Below are 6,000 nucleotides of genomic sequence, written 5' to 3'. Positions count from 1 at the left end.
GCTAGCTGGGCGTCAGCTGGGAGGTGGTGAGCTTGTGATTCAATCGTTACATACATTCATATGTACATATATTTATAATGACAATCCTTTTCCTTTTCTCTCTCTTAGTAAATAGTTTTATCTCAGCCCACAGATTGTATTTTGTGGGCTTTTTCTTCCCCAGTTTTCTCTCTCATTCCAGTAGAAAGGGCAGAGGGTGAGTGAATGACAGTTTGGTTATTAATCAATTGCTGAGTTAAACCTCAACAGTTTAATAATTTGCATCCAGTCCAGTAGGTGAGCTTGAAAAGAAAGTACAAGCACTTGAATATTACAGAAGGACAGCTATGTGTGGAAATCACAAAGCAGTAACATACAATACTGAGATCATTGCATATACATCTAAAAAGAAAGAGGACATTTTCTCTACTGCTTTCCAGAGAACAGACCTTTTCTCTCACATAGACATAGAAGATAAAAAAAAAAAATTAAGAAACCACAGGAGATGAAAACAAACAAACAAACAAACAAACAAAACACAATATACACAGATGCATATCACCTATAGTAGTGGTTAGTTCTCTCATTGCATTTTGGAATTAGTTCAAAGAAGTAGGGTTGATGATCAGTCTCCTGTGAAATGTACTACAGGATCTTAACAGCTCCAGTGAGCCAGAAGCCTGGAGAACATGCTATATAAAACACAGCATGTTGGTTCCTAGAACCACAACAGCACAGTAATAGCTTCTTAGGAAGAGTGATTCTTTCTGACTTAGCAGCGATACATCTTTTGTCACTTTACTCCCATTGACTGCACGCCCAGTATTACCTTAGTAACAAAAAGTGGCCTAGTGTAACATGTATTTGGCAATGCTTTTGTTTAGTAACTGAACACTTGCAGATTTCTGCTGAAGAAGGTTGTGCATTTTTTGTGTTTTGTCTTTTAATTTTCTGTTCAACATTATATTTTTGGCAAACAAGAAAAGAACAGAAGTGAAAGAGGAAATGCTAAAGAATGCAGCAGATGTTCATTTGGCTGCGCAAAAATAAAGTATCTGTCTGTAAAATTTTGTTGACATAATTATGGTACAGACAACTAAATGATAATAACGTATGCATTCTTGAAAAGCGCATTAAAACCAATACAAGATGTTTAACCTGAATGTTAATAATGAGACTTTATTCTGTATTACAGGTATCAACATCTAGCAGAAAACTATAATCTCATTTTGTGCAACCTGCAACAGGAATTGTAAAAAACTTCTTAAAAACATTCAGCTACCATATTCAGTTACAAAAATGAAGGCAAAACTTAACTTTACAAAGTTTTCTTATTTGTCTTTCCTTATGGGAAGTCTTTTTTTCCATCTGTATCTCACATTCTACTGCTTTTATTCTAACTGCTTTCTATACTATATTGCATGCTTTGAGATAGTTCTCCCTCACTAATTAAAATAACTGCCTCTGTTAAAATATTACTACTTTAACAAAAACGAATTGTTTGCTGATTAGAATAAATCATTGTACTACCAGACCACAAGGAAGTATAAATTTTTAAAGTCTGAAATGAAAGTAGTAGCAGTAGAGTTTAAACTCTTTCTTGAGTACCTCTGATACTTAAGTCTTCCCCTCTACCCAGTCCAACATTGCAAAATAAATTCCACTGGGACTTGGCAAGCCTGTAGGTTCTGGGCTTTGCTACTTGTGATAAAGGTGAATAGCCACAGTGAATTAATGAGGGAAGCTGCAGTGAATACAAATATGATTGTACAGTATGGGACATGGTAAGAAAGAATATTACAGTGTAGTTTCTGGATTATTAAGTAAAATACAGAGGAGGGAAAACAGTCAATTTTTAGGGATGTTCTTCATTGTAAAATGAAGGAAGTCAATAGCATCTTATGATGGATGATCGTAAGTGCAGCAAGGCAAAATTTCACCTGTGTCCTTGAAATCAGGAGATGAAATGAGAAATTTCTCCATTTGAATGACAATTTTGAGTCTCTGTATTCCTGAGTTGTGTCAAGAATATCCATTACCAGCATATTTCAAAAGTGCCACTGTGTTGATCCAATCAGGGGTTAAAAATAAGAAATCCTATGTGATGGTTGTAACAGTGAAACTATTGCACAGGAAATCTCCTTGTTCATTTCATCTTAGTGTAATGATACACTCAACCACAGCTCTTGAAATTGCTTAAGGCCTTTTATAATTCTTTAACTGAATGGTCTCCAACTTTCACTGAGTCTTTTGGGTAAAGCCTCTTAGGTTCTTGCCACCAACTGAGTAACATAAAAGGAAGTTAGCAGTCTCAGCTGGATATTAAATGAAGAGTTCTATTCATATAACTGAAAAAATGAATCTAAAAAAATAAATGACATCTGAAAAAATGAAAACAGTGAAATACACTTTTCTTTCTGGCATAGTATATCAGTAAAATAGTGCTGCTCTTCTAGCAGTTTTCACTGTAACTTAACTAGTAGAAACATAATTTTCAATAGTAAAAGCCAATGAAATGATATCATCAGAGAAGATACAGGGAAAAAAAGGTGGAATGGCATCAAACTAAATCAGAGAAGATTTAGGTAATATTTCAGGGAGGTGTTTTTTACTCAGAGTGTGGTGAGACACTGGCACAGGCTGGCCAGGGAGGCTTTGGGTGCCCCACCCTTGGAGATGCTCAAAGCCAGGTTAAATAGGTTCCTGATCAGCCTTATCTTGTGGATGGAAACCTTGCCCATGGCAGAGGGGTTGCAACTAGATGGTCTTTAAATGCCCTCCAACCTGATCTGTTCCATGATTCCATGAGTCTATGAAATGTTGAGAAAATATTTCATTCTTCCAATGACGTATTTCAATCTGTGATGTGTGACTTTGCTGACTCTTGTTCTGTATTATAGATGTAAAAAATGCCCAATGAACATTTTATCTAACTGCATTATTTAAAAGTGTTGTAATTGAAACCAAAGAAAGAACAAGCAAAAACATCTGGTTGGAAGTTTTCAGGGCAGAGCGTGGGCCACATGTTCTCTGGAACTCAGAAATAGCAGAGCATCTCTGGAGCAGGATGGACAGAACCTCACCAGACCCCTCTCAACACCAAAGGGACATTCTGAGGCTAGCAAATTCCTGCCTTCCCCTCCCTTATCCAAACGTGAAACTACAAACGATATAATACTTTGCAGCCCATTGAAATAATGAAAGAGAAAAATCTCTGTCCTTTCTGTTTGCTTATCTTGATCTAACGGCTCTCTTCCTTCGTCTGAATTTCTTTGTTCAAAAAGAGAGAGTGAAAATGTCACACTTTGGTCACTGCATTCTCGTTAATGGTTAGAAATCTAGGGACAGTTCACTTTGCATATGAAGGTCGTTTAACACTTAATAATCTTTAAATTACAGTAATGCAGCTGGAGAGGAAACTACTCAGAAAATAAATGAATATGGTACTTGATTAAAGATAAACTGTTTCTTCTCCATGGAGCATTGTTCCTTTAGGAAAGAATCAAGATGAGGCAGGACAGCCTGAACAAGAATAAGGAAAAAACTTTGTGAAATAGAGAAGTACAAAGCCCAAGCAACATAAATCATAGAACCATATCATGCAATCATAGAATGGCTTAAGAATTATCTTACTGAACATCCAGTTTCAATCCCATGGGTAGAGATGCCGCCCACTGTATCAGGCTGCCTAGGGCCTTCAACACCAACCTGATCTTGAAGATCTCCAGGAATGGGGCATCCACAACTTCTTTGGGCAACCTGTTCCAGTGCCTCAGCACCTTCTGTTTAAATAATTTCTTTGTAATGTATGATTTAAATCTCCCCCCATTTACTTCAAAATCATTCCCTCTTGTTCTATAACTAACGTGCAGTAAAAAGTCACTCTTCATCTTTTTATAAGTTCCTTTTCAGTACTGAAAGGTTACAATGAGGTCTTCTTGGAATGTATTATTCCTTAGGCTGAAGAAGGCAAACTACTGAGGAACACTGCTTCTCAGCAGTCTCCACTTGAACATAGTGCTGTTGGCCACAGAGGAAATACAAAGCACCAAGAACTCTCAGTGAGGTAGTGCACAGAATGAGTACAAATAAGGTTACAGTTTAGAGGTGGGTATTGTGTTATTTTATGTATCTCAGCTTTAGAATGTAGAAGAGGATAAGAAAAAGATCACTAATAGCAAAACTAGGAGACAATCTTGCAATCACTTTGAGTACAAAAATCTTTTGAAAATGAAATGTAGTTACAGAAGATGAATGGAAATTTTACTGTAATAAGCAGGTCCTACATAAATTTTTCCAGTGATTTAATAAAGAACAAAACCATGCAAATAGCATTCCAGCGTAGACCTAATATTTTAGATTTGTTCATTCGCTCCTTCCTCCGTGCCCTTCCCTCTCTTTTAAAAAGAGCAAAATCAAGCCCCTGGTGACTAATGATTTTGACAGACTGCTTCGTATGCCAGCATCTAAGAAACATTTTAGAGAAAGTCGAAGAAGAAAAAGGCAATTTATTGGAAATCATTCTTACCCACTGAGGAAAAAAATATCATTGTTTTTCTAGGCTCTGTTGTGGTTTCTGCCAGGCAGAACTATATCCATATTACCTCTGTCATGGAAAAAAATTCTGAGTACAGTCATCAAATTAAATAAATTACCTATTAGTCACTTGGATGTCAGGAAATACAGGCAAGCTCAATAAAGTCACGTCGTGCAAAAAGATATGTTAGCTAAAGAAACAGATCCTAGCAGCTTTTCCTTTCCCTGTGCTTACAGAATTCTTCAGATCGTTCTTCAGTTGTGGGGAAAAAAAGGGTTTTCATCTCTATTTCCAGATTTTATGCTGACCTAAGTGCACAGTTTGTTTTAAGTTGTTGTGATGTTTTGAGATGTCAAAAAACTGGAAAGCAACCACCGTCTCTGTTCCTCTCTGTTTTGGAGATGCTGCAAGGCAATGGTCTCCAGCAGAGTGAACAGCTGGATGTGCTGGTTCAGATGCACTCTCAAGCTACATAGCACATAGCGGAAGAGGAGCAACTGTGAATTTCTTTACCTCTTTGTGTCATCACGATCAATCAAGCCAAAGTGTTGGGTTTTTTACTTTTTCTTTATTGTTGTCGCTGTTTTTTTTTTTTAATCCTGTTTTTGTTTGTTTGCTTGTTTTTGTGGAGGAGAGGGAGAGAAAGCTGTGGCTCATTCTTACAGATCATCATTTTCAAGATAAACAAACCATGCTGCAGAAGAGAATAAAAATAGGCCAAGCTGATTATTGTTTGGCTAGGATAGAAAAATGTTTGCGTATGCTAACTTTTCCTCCTGATTTTTCTTCATGTCATTTTTCAGTAACACGCTAAGACATTCTGTCAAAATTACTATTCTTTCTGGGCTTAGTTTTACTCTTTGTTTGAAGAAAGAGAAACAACTGAGAAAGCTGTCACATCTCTGTGTGTTTTATTGTCAGTAGAACTTGCACCAGATACATGTGCAAATCAGTCAGTACTAAAACAAATCCATGTGTGGGATGGGAAATGCACTTCTCATCTGGCTATGGGTTTTTATGTATTGAAGTTATTTTTAAAATGCAAAAAGTATTTAAAGTACAATCAAAAAACTCCCATTTTCTCTCTCTCTCTCTCTCTCCTCTTTTTTTCCTTTTCTTTTTTTTCTCCTGTTTTTCCACTGTCATATTCTGAATGAAATAAATTAAGGCAATGATAACATCATACTCACTGTTGCTTAGTATTTGTGTCCCAGCTGCTGCTGAAGACATAGTCAGAAGTCACCACAAGTGATTGGGTGCTTTCCAGGATCAACAGTAAATGCTGCAGTATGCCTTCTTTTGCAGAGGAGCTTAAAGATAGATGAGAAAAAAATCTTCTTTGCAATTGGGAGAATTTCCAGTCCTCTGGAGAATCTCAGGCAGGAAACGATCAAAGGAAGCTGCTACTTGATTGCTGCAAGATGCCCGGAAGAGCCCACCTCCAGAAACATCATCTTCTTTATAGAGATAACATAGGACAGAAC

The sequence above is a fragment of the Tympanuchus pallidicinctus genome, unplaced genomic scaffold (genome assembly GCF_026119805.1).
Source record: "Tympanuchus pallidicinctus isolate F22 unplaced genomic scaffold, pur_lepc_1.0 scaffold4, whole genome shotgun sequence".
Classification (NCBI taxonomy): Eukaryota; Metazoa; Chordata; class Aves; order Galliformes; family Phasianidae; genus Tympanuchus; species Tympanuchus pallidicinctus.
Note: the sequence above shows the minus strand (reverse complement) of the source record.